Below are 14,985 nucleotides of genomic sequence, written 5' to 3'. Positions count from 1 at the left end.
GTACAGCCCACTTGAATGCCATCTGTAGTACTGCAGGTCATATTCAATGCTAACATGCAGGTGGAAATGTACTTAATGCCAACAACAGGTGGAAATACTAACACTGCTGATGTTTCAAAGGCACAAGAAAATAATATGCTGATAAATACATCAAAAACTAAACATATATTTGGAAGACATAAATTGAAAGGTGAATATTTAATACAGCACACAGTGATTGAAACTGTAGACTCATTTAGTACCTAGGTATATAGGTAGATTCAGCTATGAGTTTTTCCTAATCATATCAACCAATTGGTTAATGATAATTATAGAACTATAGTATATATGTTGTATAAAAAGATGTATAAAGTCTAGGAAGTCAAAAATAATGAAGTCATTGTTTGTTAGTTATTAGTTATATTAGACCCAAACATGAGTATGGAATAACAATATGGAAACCCTATATGAAGACAAGCATGAGTAAACTGGAAAGAGTACAACGGAAATATACCAAGGGAATCCATGGATGTGAAAATATAAGTTATTATGAAAGACTAAAATATTTGAACTTGTACAGTGTCTCTTACAGATATCTAAGAGCAGATCTTATTCAGATATATAGGGCATTTAGGGACAAGTACCTCTGGGAACGTTTGGGGTTAACAAAAAGTACTAGAGAATCATCAGATAACCTATGTAGGAGATTCTATAGGAATGAGAAGTGTTCTTATTGGTTCTCTGACAGAGTAGCTGATGCTTGGAACAGACTAACAAATTACATTAAAACAAGTACTAGTACAGCCTGGATACTTATTATGGGAACAAATGTTTTGGTATATTGGCAAGCTAGAAGGGCATTAATGACTGTGCTTGAAATATTTGTATGTATGTATGTATGTAATATTTGTGTGAACCGGCATATCTTTCGCAGAAATCGGTCTATAGTATGGAATCTAAAAATAGTCCTCACATGTACAGTTTACAGTTTTACTCTACAAATCCCATCAAATCTATTGTGATAACTACTTAAATATTTTTAATCTAATAATGATAGATCTGGAGGGGTGTAGCAAGGACTTTTGGAACAGTACCCCAGCTTCTATATGGTTGCACCAGTCTTAAGGGAATAGCCAAAAACATTCAGATTTGTACTTCTACTCTTGTTTCATTCCAATGTAACAACCCATTTCAGTAGTATATATCCCAAATATATAATTAAATAAAAACTGCAAGAAAGACCCAGCCAGGCTAATGTCCTCACTGTGTAAAACCAAAAATCTCCTGTAGTAGAGGCCCGTGGGATATATGCAAATAACCTCTCAAGGAGATGGCAACATTTCAGCTACATGCCTTCTAAATACCCAAGACACTTTGTTTTTTAATTCTTTATGGATACATTCAGGTCAGTAAAGCATAGGGGGTGGGGTTTTAATAAAAATAGTCTTTGTGGTATTATAAGACAAAGAAAAGGATCTAGGATATTTTGTTGCAGTTGGTAAAACATAAAATCTAAAGGAGAAGATGTTTCAGTCTTTATTAAGAAGAATGTACACATAGCTGATGCTGCCTTTTTTAATTTCTCCAAGTGTTTTGATTGTCTAATGCCATGATGGGAATGGACCCCAGTACTAAGTCAGGGTAGAGTTCATGAAATCATTATTGCTTCAGTCTTTGATGTTAACAAAGGATGCACTTCTCAGCACCTTTAATGTACCCAGAATTGCTTCCTTCTGCATTTCATACAGGGTTACATGTGTTGATGGTATATTTAATTTTATTTTATTACTTCTATTACTTCTCTTATTAGTGGAACTGTCTGGGTATTTTTATTCCATATTGCTCTCATTTCTGCTTCCAAACCCTGGTATTTTATGACTTTTTGTCTGTCAGTTTGTAAGACTCTATAATTGCTGGATACAGTAATTTCAATTATTAATGTTACTTTTGTCTTTTTTTTTCTTGGACCACTGTATCTATTTTTCTTGCATCTATTTTCTCATCTGTTAATATTGACTAAGAAATGGATTTCCACTTGCTGTAATTGGTGGAGATGCTTCAGTGGAAGAAACCTCTTGATAACCAGGTGCTTCTTTCCTCTCGTTGCCCTGGGATCCTTCTTGTTTCAGTGTCCCATTAGTTCAAGGTACATGTGAGAGGTAATTCAGTAGTCCTTAGCTTGAAAAAATGAAACATACTCAGTTCACATTCCAGTAGAAATTCCTTTATTGACAGATGAGCACTACTTGGTATTGGGTGATCCCATGTGATCTAAACTTCATTGTTGTCAATAATGCTTTATGATTCATTTTTAGTGTTTGCACAATCCCCAGTGCAACAGTCCTGACACATTATTGTGCCTTTCAGTATACAGATCCTCAGCCATGAAAGTACTACAACCAACAGTGAGGTGTATAATTGTTTCCAGTTCTATCTTACAAAACCTGTATTTATCTGTTTCTCCTACTTTTTATACAGACTTTGTAAACTAATCTGAACATAAATGATTATCCTGGGCCACCATTATAAGCCACTCATCTTGTGGTTTAACTGCAGCTCTCTTTATCTATTCCTGCATCAAACTTGGCCAACATGTGGTTGTTCTAAAAGTTTTCTGTAATTGCTAATTCATCTGTTGGCTTTACCAATTGTCTTTCCTTTTTTTCTGGTCCTTTTTAGTTTTCTTTCTTTTATCTTTGGCACTTTCAGTTGCTGACTGATTCTTATCTACTTCAACATGACAAAATTATTAAATAACTATGGACATTTATTTATTTATTATTATTTATTTGTTAACCGGGTATATCTGACTGAGCATGAGCCCATTTTTAGTGGAGGCCCAGGGAGAAAAGCTCCTCACAGAAAACTTGGCAAGTCAGTGTATAACAGTATGCACAGAAAGGTTTCAAATATAAGTGTATACTGCAGTACAGAGATGACTGAAGATACGAATAAGATACTTAAATACAATACACACAATACATGAATTATAAAATTCAGCAGGCAGTAATGTAAAAGATACATGAAGTCAATGCTTTTTACTATAATCACAAAAGATGTCCAGAGATAGTACAAAGTAGAGCAGGTAAGGAAGCTAAGGAGAGAAAGCAGTTGGACATAAAATAGTACAGTCAGGTAGAGAAGATGTATGCAGTACATATGTAGTAGGGAATATAAAAAAGGACATCAGAAAGTGAAGAGTGCAATGCTGAAAGTAGTAAGGTAGGCAGAGGAAGGAAGGTTGAGAGATATTAAGGTAGTCAATTGAGAAGTTTTTTGTACTTGAGCAGGTTTGTAGGGATCCCCGGGGCGGTAGTTGGGAATCCAAATTGGAATATAGGGAGTTGCTTTGGCAACTTAAATTAGATGCTGGAAGAGCCCTGGGACTAAATGACAACATTAATATAGGCAGTGTTTTAAAACTAAGAGCTGCCATATTATGATTGGGAATGTGTATTTTAATCATTAATTGTTAATTATTATTAAAGTGTTTTGTTTTTATTGTATGAATTATATATTGGATTTACACCTTGCATCTATTTGTATTTTGACATTTTTTGTCCAATAGATTTTAACTTAGTGGACCAGGTCTCATTGTATAAATGAATGTATTGTTTCTTTAAATAATTGAATTGCATTTGGAGGGTTTGTCACATGATGTTTTTTAAACTATTTAATGGGGCAAATTACTTTGGTCAGAGTTCTGAAGAAGCCTGGTATTTGAACTAGGTGAAAGCGCTTAACTTTACTGTGTTGTTTCTTTTGGATGAGAACTCTGTTGTTTTTATCGTTTGAAGTGGAATTTATTAAATAAATTCTTTTTACGCTATTGATTGGAGGTCGTTTGTGGATCCTTCCTTTGCCAGAGTGGTTCTTGTTTGCAGTTTTTTTCCAATTTGTTGTCTTAAGGTAATCAATTGACAGAGAGTGTTAGGTTGGACTTTGGCAGGAATAGATCCATGAGTGTAGTAGAGTTTCTTGTACGGCCTTTTGAAGTTGAGTATTAGATATAGTTCTGATGGACAGAGGGAGTTTGCTTCAGGCTAAGGCAGCAGAGTAGCTATATAGATGTTATCCAATTTTTGGGGGGTTTATAGATATCCAAGAGGAACTGATCTGAGCTCCGAAGAGAGCAGGTAAAAGTATAAAAGGAGATGAGGGATGAGATGGCAAGGCAGGAAGTAGGTTTGTTGAGGATGGAGTGAATAAAGTGCAGCTGAGGAAGTAAGAAATGTTGGGCAAGTTCAAGCCAGCAAATAGATTTGAGAGAAAGGCAGTGTTGAGAGTTGTAAGGTTGGTTTATAACGAATCTAGTGATTTTATAATAAGTGAGTTCAAGCTTAGACTTTAGAGAGGATTATAGGTTACTTAGGATCGGTGAGGGATACAGTAAACTGAGAAGAAGGTAGGCATGTGCAAGGAAGAGTCTAGAGTCTTGTAAGGGATTTTTTGTTTCAATACAGCAAACCCAGATTTTGGTGGGTCTTTTTTATACAATTACAGATGTGTAGATCAAATTTAAGTTGATCCTCAATGATAGCGCCCAAGAGCTTGGTATGTGTTTCAACATTGATAACAGTGTTGTTGAGTGATGTGATGGTAAATGTAGATTTATGATGAGAAAGAGATTTGGGGAGAAAGAAGAAGAGTTTGGTTTTCTTGGGATAAAGTATGAGTTGATTGAGTTGATTGTCAGGTAACCATGTTTCGACAGAGTTGAAAGACATTTGGGTCAAATTGTGGATGTGAGATAGACTGTCTGAAGTGTAGATGATAGTTGCATCATCTGCATATTGTATGAGAGAGGAGTGAGAGCAGGAAGTGTGCAGACAGTTAGTGAAGATATTAAATAACAGAGGTCCAAGAATGGAACCCTGCAGTACTTCTGTATTGACAGGAAGGAATGGGAGGAGGGAGGAGAGCCATCTGACAGACTGCTGTCTGTTAGAGAGGTAACTTGAGAACCATTTAAGAGAGGAGTAAGAGAGACTAAGATCAGACAATTTGGTAAGGAGTTTGGGGTAAGAGACAGTGTCAAGGGCTTTGGAGAGGTCTAGATGTAGACAGGAAACAAGTTTATTATTGTCTCTGGCTTCAGAAATAGTTTGTGTGAAAGAAATTAGAGCAGTAGTTGTGCTATGGTTAGGACGTAAGCCATGTTGGGTAGAAGTGAGTAGATTTTCCTGAAGAAGATAATCAAGGAGCTGCTTTTGTATACATTTTTCACAAAGTTTAGAGAGGGAGGACAGGATGGCTATGGGCCTGTAGTTAGACAGGTCAGTGGAGTATCTTCCCTTATGGTAAAGAATGTTTTCCAGATACTGAGGATGCTAGATTCTTGAACAGATCAGTTGATCAGGATGGAAATAGGGAAGGCTATTGAGTTAGCAGCAAGCTGTGGGAAGGGGGGGGTAGATTGTCAGCCGAGGGAGAGCATGGCGTTAGTTTATTAAGTACAGATCTAATGTAAGAAGTGGGAAAAGGTTTGAGTGAGAAAGTGTTTTGTGGCACGAGGAATAGGTGGCAACAGGGAGGTTGGAGGTGTGACTACTTTGGGTTAGTTTGCTGATGGAGTCAATGAAGTAAGAGTTAAGAACAGTGGCTGTTTCAGTTGGAGAATTGTTAGTGCAAGGGTTAGGTATATTGGGGCTACCAGGATGAAGAATCTTGTTAATGGTGTTCAAGAAAATTTTAGGATTGCTGTGATGATTGGCTTGAGGCTTTAGGTAGAAGTACTTTGTATAATTATTTACATTTTTTAGTGAAGTTACAGAATTCCTTATAGTTTTGGAGGTGGGTAGGGGATTTAGTTCTTTGCAAGTTATTCCAAGCATTATTCCTCTTGTGCATTAAAAAGTGAGCAGTTTGAATGAGCCATGGTGCAAAGAGAGATTTTACTCGGATTTTCCTAAGGGGAGCTAGGGAGTTAAGAATATCTAGAAAAATGTGGTTGAACTTATGTACAGCATCATCAAGGGGTATGGGAAAAGGAAAAGGAAGGACCAGTTAGTAGAGGCAATTCTGTTGTTAAACACAACAGAGTTGAAATTAAAGAGACTGTGGCATTCTTTGAATTTATGCATCTGATATGTTGCTGGGAGTATCTTTGAATGCAGGTGGGAAGATGGTCACTTATAGAATCAGGTAGAGTTTCAGGGCTGTGGTAAACACTTGGATGGGATACTAGGATCCAGTCAAGGATATAGCTAGAATTGTTTGGCTTGTTAAAATGAGTAGGGGTTGAAATTAGTTGTGTGAAGTTGTGGAGATTTATGCTGGAGTTAGGAAAGTCAGTGCACAGGGTATGCCAATCAATGTTTACATCACCCAGAATTATAATTTCAAAAGATATGTGATGAGCAATCCAGGAGAGAATTTGTTCAAGAATGGGGATACATTTAGCAGCAACTTGAGTTTCTTGTGATTGGTAAGTTGACAGTTTACCTTTAAGAGTTATGCAGGGTGAAAGTTGGGTAGTGAGATGGACACGGGGGCTAAGATTAGTTGGTCAGAATAAATTATTGCTACTCCTTCGCCCTTTTTGTGTACCATATCCAAGGGGAGGATATTGTAACCAGGGGATAGAATTTCATTGTCTGTGATATGGGGGTTTAAGCGACATTTCAGAGAGAGTTATTAAGTCAGGAGAGTAATGGGTAATCCATGAGTTGAAGTCACTAACTTTGTTCAGAATGATGTGAATGTTCATGGAGTATATGTTTAAATATTTTGAGGAGGTATTGGGTGAGGGGAGGGGAGGAGAGGGTGTTGTGAGAGGATAATGGGAGGGGGCCTTGGTTGGGCTGAATGTCTCCAGATAGGAATATACTTTTGGTAATGGGTATAAAAGTAGGACTTTTAAAGTTGTATGTGTTTTATTTTGGCTTAGGTTTGAGAGGATGTGTGGGGTTAAGAACTAATTTAATTTTAGTATGAGTGGGTTGGAAGGGTCAAACGGAGAGGATGATATTGAGAAAGTGTGGGGTGTTTCTAATTCTTTAAGAGGGTGAGTAAGTGTTGGAGGAAAGTGCAAGGGAGATAATTTAGTTTGGTAGGAGGACTGATGATAGAGTAGAAAATGAAGTGGAGTGGAAACTAAGATGAGAAACACGGTAAGGATGGGTGTATTTGAAAGAAGAGTAGGGTTTGGAGGATGGGATTTTTAGTTGAGTGAGCTGTGGTATGGAAGAGTTTGAGTAAATGGGGAACTAGAGTTTGTATTGTTGTGTAAAGGGGGTGTATTTACATGGGAGGTGGTAGGTGACTAGATTTGTGGGGTTGTGTTTCAGTTTGTTAAGTGAGAAGATGGAGAGGGTGTGGTAGGTAGGGATTATGAGAGATCTGATACAATGGGGTGAAAGAGAGAGGAGGACATGAAAGGGAGTGGTAAAAGAGGGTTAGAGTATAAATTTAGAGTAAGTGGGGTGGATGGAATTTGGGGGTAGGGTAGGGGAGCAGAGTGAGCCTGATGGAATGAGGGCTTACAGAGTGGGTTGAACCATGAGAAGCAGACCAAGGAGCATAAGAGTAAGCTATCAGTGTCTGGTGAAGTACCACAAGTCACTGCCAGATTGTGCAGAGATCTATGTTGGGCATAAAAAGTCCCATGCGTAACGTGTAAAGCAGGAGAAATAAAATGTTAACTTGCCCAATAAATAGGCAAGAGTAAGCAAAAAGATAGCTGTGTAGTGGGAGATGGGTGGGGGGGCCTAGATAATTGTGACCCAATTTGTGTGCATGCCACTACCCTAACTTAATTAATAACACAATTTAACAGCAGACTTAAGAACTGTAGCTTATCAGAGTACATGTACTCTTAGTAGACTTTGACATTGTATCCAGTCTTGGGACATGGTCTTGCAGTTAATCATGTATTCAGAGGCAGCCAATCGGTTAAGTAGATTTACAGAGGTAGCCAATCCCAGTGGGGGGACACCCGCATTTGGTAGAAGAGGGTGACTGTAAAAAAAAAGAAGACACAGTTGCAGTAAGGGGGAATATAGGACAATCTAGAGGAAAATATGTAACAATTTGAAAAAAATAGATAAATCAAAAGGTGGAAGGAGCTTCTGGCCCTTATAAACAGCAAGGTAGTAGAGCAATGAACAGTTAGCAATGTACACTGTTTCTCAAAAATATAATGCAGTACTGCAATGAACACTTATTAGTGAAATCTATTTACACTAGTATTACAAAACAACTATACGTGAACCATATAGTATATATAGCAAAAACCCAGCTGACGAAGGACAAGAGTTTGTGGTAGTTCAAATAACAAAATGAAAATAAAATCGACAAGGAACCCACTAAGATTTGGACAGTTAAAACCCTGTATTTAATTATAAAATAGTTAAAAGACAAGCGATTTTGGAAAGTTCCTTCATCAGATCAAAGATCATAATGTGCTTGACCACTATGTATAAAGCATTAGCCAATCCTGAGCTCATATTCAAACCACACCTCCTTGGTCATCGTAGTCATTGATTCTAAGAGCCAACACCCCCAAATCAAGCTGTTCAATCACGTTCAGTGTTTGAGCCTTCATTCTCTTAGAATAGGTTTCAAGGGAAGATATGCATTTAGACCTGGCAATTTATCCCCTTGCAAGGCTGCAGTCCAACAGGCTTCAGTAGCCTCAGTGTAATTCCATAAATTCAGTTCAGGACCTTTTTACTTGCATTCCCAGGGCTGAGGGGGTGGAATTTTTTGAAGATGCCTTACAGGCATGCTCCAAAATGGACCCTGAAGAGATTCGACTCACCTGTGAAATTATGGCACACGTGCTTGATAATAACTATATATTTTTTAAGGGTGAGTATTATCAACAAATCAGAGGGGTCGCCATGGGAGCAGCCTCTGCCCCATTATATGCTAACCTGGTTTTACTTGGATGGGAAATGCAAAATGTTTTGAACAGCAGATATCAATCAGATATTCTTTTATACTATAGATTCCTGGACAACATTTTTGTTTTGTGGAGAGGAAACTTTGCAGATATTTCCCACTTTATGGAAAATCTTAATAAAACTACCACCTTCCTAAGGTTTACACACCAAGTGAACAGATTTCAGATCAATTTTCTTGATGTAAGGATTTCTAAAATAAATGAAGGTTTCAAATCTAATGTGTATCGCAAGCCTACTTTCTGTAATGCTTACTTGCACTACCAACGTTATCACCCCAAAAGTCAGAAAAGAAGTATAGTAAAGGGCCAGGCTATCAGAGTTGCCAGGATGACATCTGAGAGAGATGATGTAATACAAGAGTTTGATAGGTTGAAGACCATGTTTTTTGAAAGAGGATACCCCTCAAATATAGTTGAACCAATTCTGAAAGAAGTACTTGATGAATGGAGAAATAAATATAAACCGCTTTTGGGTAATGGTGTAAGTAGGATTGTAGTTGGTAGGGGTGAGCTGGAACATGAACCTGGTCTAAGTACCCTTTCCCCTACAGACCTGACAGATTTTAGCCAGGCATGCATTATCCAGCACTGTCCACTCTCCAATAGAGTTAAAAATGTTTTGTATAAGAACTGGGGTATTTTTAAAACTAACAGCGAAGTATACAGGAAAGTAGGTGAAAAACCCACCTTTTCTATAAAGGTAGGCACAAATTTAAAATCCAGTTTGGAGAAAATTAATGTTGGGAGATCTAACACTGGAGAAAACACCAAACCTTGTGGGCGATGTCCCCAATGTAGCCATATTTTGCGGGCTTCATCTATTACTTTAAGCAACATGGTTGGCAGTACCCTACATTTAAGAAAAGGGAATTGTTACACTGCTATAATAGTTTACATTGCATTATGTAATACCTGCAATGGATTTTACATTGGTAAAACCGAGTGGGCCCTCAAATGCAGGATTTACGAACACGTGTATGAGATAAAAAATAAAAAAAAGAGATGAATGCTCTTTTTAGACACTCTATGGTTTGTGAGGGACATACAGGGTTTAAGTTTGGTATAGTGGACATTGCAGACCTTGATATAAGAGGAGGGGACTGAAAAAATTACTTGTGTAAAAAAGAGCTAATGTGGCAACTAAGGTTAGCCGCTAATTTTCCCCCAGGTTTAAATGACCACTTATCAATTGTCCCTATTTTAAAAGAAAAATCAAATAGATTAAAATAGATTAAAAATAATATTCAGCTTATTTAAGCATGTGGCAGTTTAATGTTTTTGCACAATGGACTAATATGTTTATAACTGAGATAGGATGAATTTAAGTGGAATCTGAATGCTTTTTAACATGTATTTTTTTATTATTTGATTTTATATATTTGTAATTAATTGAGTTATTTCACTTTAAGAAAAGCAATTATGTATAATGGCCTAATTAATTTAATTGTGGAGGGTCATATAAGTAATTGATTGATTCAGCATAATTTGTTCTGATGAGCTCATTTTTGACTTATGAAAGCTCTTAACTGGATTTAGAGCTTTGTTATTGTAGTGTAATAAACTGACGTCCTACAGTCCGAGTGGTGCAGTTTTTTATTGTTTTGGTAATTCCATAAATCACCACCCATTTTACTAATTCTACAGATCTGTAACACCATAAATGTAAAATTATGCTCAGGATGAACCAATTTGTGTTGAAACAAAGCAGTGGTGTTCTTATCCAACTTAATGTCACTTAGGTATTGTAGAATCCGGTCTTTTAATATCCTGTTCATTTTACTTAAGTAGAACAAAGTGCAGGCTCCACATTTATTGAGGTAAATAACATTTTGTGTAAAACAGTCAGCACAGAGTTTTGGTTGATATACTCTCCGTATAAGTGGATGCACAAAAATGTTGGTCTTAGATATCTGCCTACATGCTTTGCAGCAACAACATGTCCCAATCCTATCACTGCAAATCAAGTTATTGGCAGTACTAGTGACACTTTTATTCAATAATTTTTTAAGATTTTTATTCCTCTTGTATGAAAACATCAGGAAATTGTCAACTATAGGTCTAAAAAGATCATTACTGGACAGAATTTTCCAATTGTTCTTGATAATGTCACAGACTCCCTTTATGTCACTGCTAAATTTCAATGCTACTCTAATTTTTGGATCAATTCGTTCATGCTTATTTTTACTTGATGTTTCTGAATTCAGGAGTTTATTGAACCATGCTTTACTTTGGTTCCTCTGAGCTTTTAACATCACACACAATGTCACTTACTAGTTGTTTGCTATAGCCACTTTGCTTAAAATTATCTGTTAACAATTCTAATTCAGAGTTAAGACTTGCCTCATCTCTGACTAATCTTGAAATCCTCAAAGCTTGTCCTCTCACAATGTTAGGAAAAATATGTCTTGGGTGCATACTATCAAAACTAAGTAGTGTATTCTTTCAACATTATTTCTTATACAGGGTAGTTCCCATCTGACCAAACTCATCGAGAAAAACCTTAACATCCAAAAATTCAATCACCTTTCCAGAATGGTGGACAGTGAACTGTAGAAAAGAAAGAAGTAGTTGTTTCCAAGTAGGCTATAAACTGTTGTAATTCTGTTGCATCCCCATTCCAGAGGAGGAAGGCATAATCTACAAATCTGTGATAAAAAACATTTTTTTCTCTCCAAATATTCCCAGACGTGAAGATATATTGCTCCTCCCAAAGACCAAGAACAATATTGGCATAGGAATTAGCGCAGGGTGTGCCCATGGCAACACCCCAGCGCTGCCAATAAATCTGATCTTGAAACATGAAAATATTATTCTTCAACACCAACTGCAACAAGGAGCAAATTCTATTGATCGTGCAGCCGTCATATACCTTATGTCTATTCAAAAATTCTTTAACCGCTTGAATTCCATTTGTATTAAGGATGACAGTAAACAGACTGTTAACATCCAATGTTACAAATAGAAAACTTGAGCTATATCCTTCAATACAGCGGGAGCTTTACACAAGACTGATTGTAACTGTTTCTCTATCCTTATGGATATAGGTTCTGTGGACCAGCCATTACCCGCTACTACTGGTCTCAGTGCTGGATTTTGTTTATCTTTGTGTATTTTTGGTAAACCATTGATGACAGGGATTACCGGATGTTCAACTGTAAAATATTGGTGCATCTCCCTAGTTGTCATTTCTCTTACTTGCAAATCTTCCAAGTTATCTTTTATTCAGACAATTATATCTTTTGTTTCAGCTTCTTGAATCACCTTATAAGTTAATGCCGAACCTAACATATCCTTCATTTTACATATATACCAATCATGATTGAGAATGACAACCACAACCCCTTTATCAGCTGGTCTCACAGTTAACTCTTTGTTATTCATCAACTCCTGTAAAGCTCATCTCATCCACTGTTAAATTATTAAAATTCTGTTGATGCCATGAATTCATGTATTCAGCAAGTTTCCTTTCACATATGTCCAAGAAAATATCCACAATGGGATGTGGCATAGGAATAAAAGAGCTAGGTTTCTTAAATATATTTTGTACTCTGTTATCATCATCCCCATATAAAGTTTTCAAGAGGAGATTTCTTGCAAACAGTCTGAGGCCAAATATAACATCACATAATTTGGACAGTGCAGCAGGTACAAATGATAAACCTGTATTTAAAAGCTTAAGTTGTTCCGCAGTCAAAACCAAATTCGAGAGTTTATATACCAAGTTGTTATCATCAGACTCTAAGTTGACATCTTTCTTCTTTTGCATTCTCTGTTGCAAGATATCTGTATGTTGCACTTTAATCTCTCTTTTATGGGTAGTGGTAGCATGGAAAAGAATGAAGTAATCACTGATGATTCTTTAGGTTTGGCACCTAGTACTTCATAATTAGCTGCATGCACATCTGCTCAAATAGTGAATGAACCAGAGTTCTTTGGTCCCTTGTGTTTCTGCTAACAGCTCTATTGATTCTTCCTCAATTATCTCCTGTTGAACGGATAGTTCTCTATTGGGTTTCCAAGAATCTGTAATATTACTGGAAGTCTTGACATCACCATTTGTATTAGAAACCTTTAAGGAATCCGTAACAGATGTACTTTCTGTTGTATACTTCTTATATTCACTCTTGGGCCATACAAAAATATGGCCCTGCTTAAAATCATTGAAATCCCTAGTTAGCTTCTTTGTCTTAATCATTTGCAGCTTGTTATCATAGTGAGTTAATGAGCAGAAATGTTCTTCCAATTTAGATGCATACTGTTCACTCATAAAATGTATTTCTAACTCACTCTGTAAAGTACACACCTTTTCCAGAAGATGCTGTTCCTCTGGTTTAAAATAGTCTAATAAAACCTGTATATATTTAAAATTCGCCTCCAAATTAATTTGCTGCCATTTAGCTAGAAGATCCAGATTTGGCCTTGTGCGGGCATACATAAAATACGCATTCCCCTAGGTATAATCTTGAAGTGTTGACAAGCTTCAAAATGAAAGCGCTGCCACTGCAGAGGGGACCTATAGCTTGCAAGGAAGTGGTGTTGGACACTGAGACATGGTTTAAAGCCATGGAGAGAACACCAACAGTGCAAGGTTATAATGCCTTCCACAGATTTAGGCCAGCTACTTCACAGGCAGGGACTAAAGATGGAGGTGTCTCTATTTACATCAAAAATAAATATACTTCAAGGCTGGTCAAACAGGACAATGCACTTGAGCTGCTCCATGTTCAAATCACCATAGGAAAAATCCAGTACCACTTCCTTGCAAGCTATAGGTCACCCTCTACGACCCAGGAAACCCATACCATTGTATTTAAACTTATTAGAAGCACTAATCATCCAACACAACACCATATTCATGGGTGTCTATAATTAACCCACTATTAACTGGGAATCCTATATGAAACCAAACGTACATGCACAGAGATTCCTGGATTTTGTAAACACAAAACTCCCTGAATCAAATAGTTAATACATCAACCAGGGGTGCAACCATACTGGATCTGGAATGATTCTGTCTACCTGCACTAATTGGCCAACACAGGGTAGTTAATTAGCTTGATGGAGAGAATCTCTGATTCAGACACGGGGTAAAAGCACTCTTCATCAGCAACACATTACCACTTCACCGAATCATACACTGCACTATCAGACCTGACCACACTAGTGCTCTCCCTACCAGCCAGTGCATCTACATGCAGACACACACACACACACGCGCAGACACGCACATACACGCACACACACGCACACACACACACACACACACACACACACACACACACACACACACACACACACACATGCCCAAACATCATAATGTCGACTCCACACTTGCTCATACGGAAACACACACATGCACTCGACACACATGCATACAGAGCCAGCATTCCATATCTAACTCCTGTACTGCAACCATGTAGTCTTACACACACACGCGCATGCACGGCTCTACTATACTTGCCTGTAATGTGAGTACTTCCATAGAAGTGAATAGGTTATGGCATTCACTTTTTCCTCCAAGAAAAAAGAATAACTTAGTTGAGTTAGTCCTGAGATGTTGCCATTTCTAAAGGAAACTCATGGCTAATTGGCTTATTCACTCACCTCAACTGCCACATCAGCATGTGACTTCCCCAGCAAGACCACTGTCTGTGCTATGGTCATTTACAGAGGAAAACCATAGACAGAGAGCTGTCTGTAAATCAGAAGGCTTATCACAATGCAGAAATCTTCCGTTTTAAGACTTCTGCATCACTGTAAGCCTTTCTGTTTCCCAGGTATGGAGCCTGTTATTAAGGAAAATCTGAAATAATTCTAATTTTAATACTTTCAAGTCAAATTTAGGTAAGTATGTCAGGAAAAGTGTAATGACACACAGCAGCCAGGCATTTAGGAAAATATCCTTATATACAACTGATTTGCTTTAATCAGAGCATGTGGTGCTGCTTTATCTTACCCCATATTTGTTTACTGGCCTTTGTGTCTTTAAGTTTCTGATTTTATTATTCTATAAAAAAATTATTTACCATAACATAATGATACTCAAATATATGTTTATCACTGGTACTATTTTGTCACACTCAGAAATGATCCTTTAATGA

The sequence above is a fragment of the Protopterus annectens genome, chromosome 8.part0, assembly GCF_019279795.1.
Source record: "Protopterus annectens isolate FY-2018-M chromosome 8.part0, PAN1.0, whole genome shotgun sequence".
NCBI lineage: Eukaryota > Metazoa > Chordata > Ceratodontiformes > Protopteridae > Protopterus > Protopterus annectens.
The sequence above is the reverse complement of the archived record's forward strand: the minus strand, read 5'-3'. Positions refer to the sequence as shown.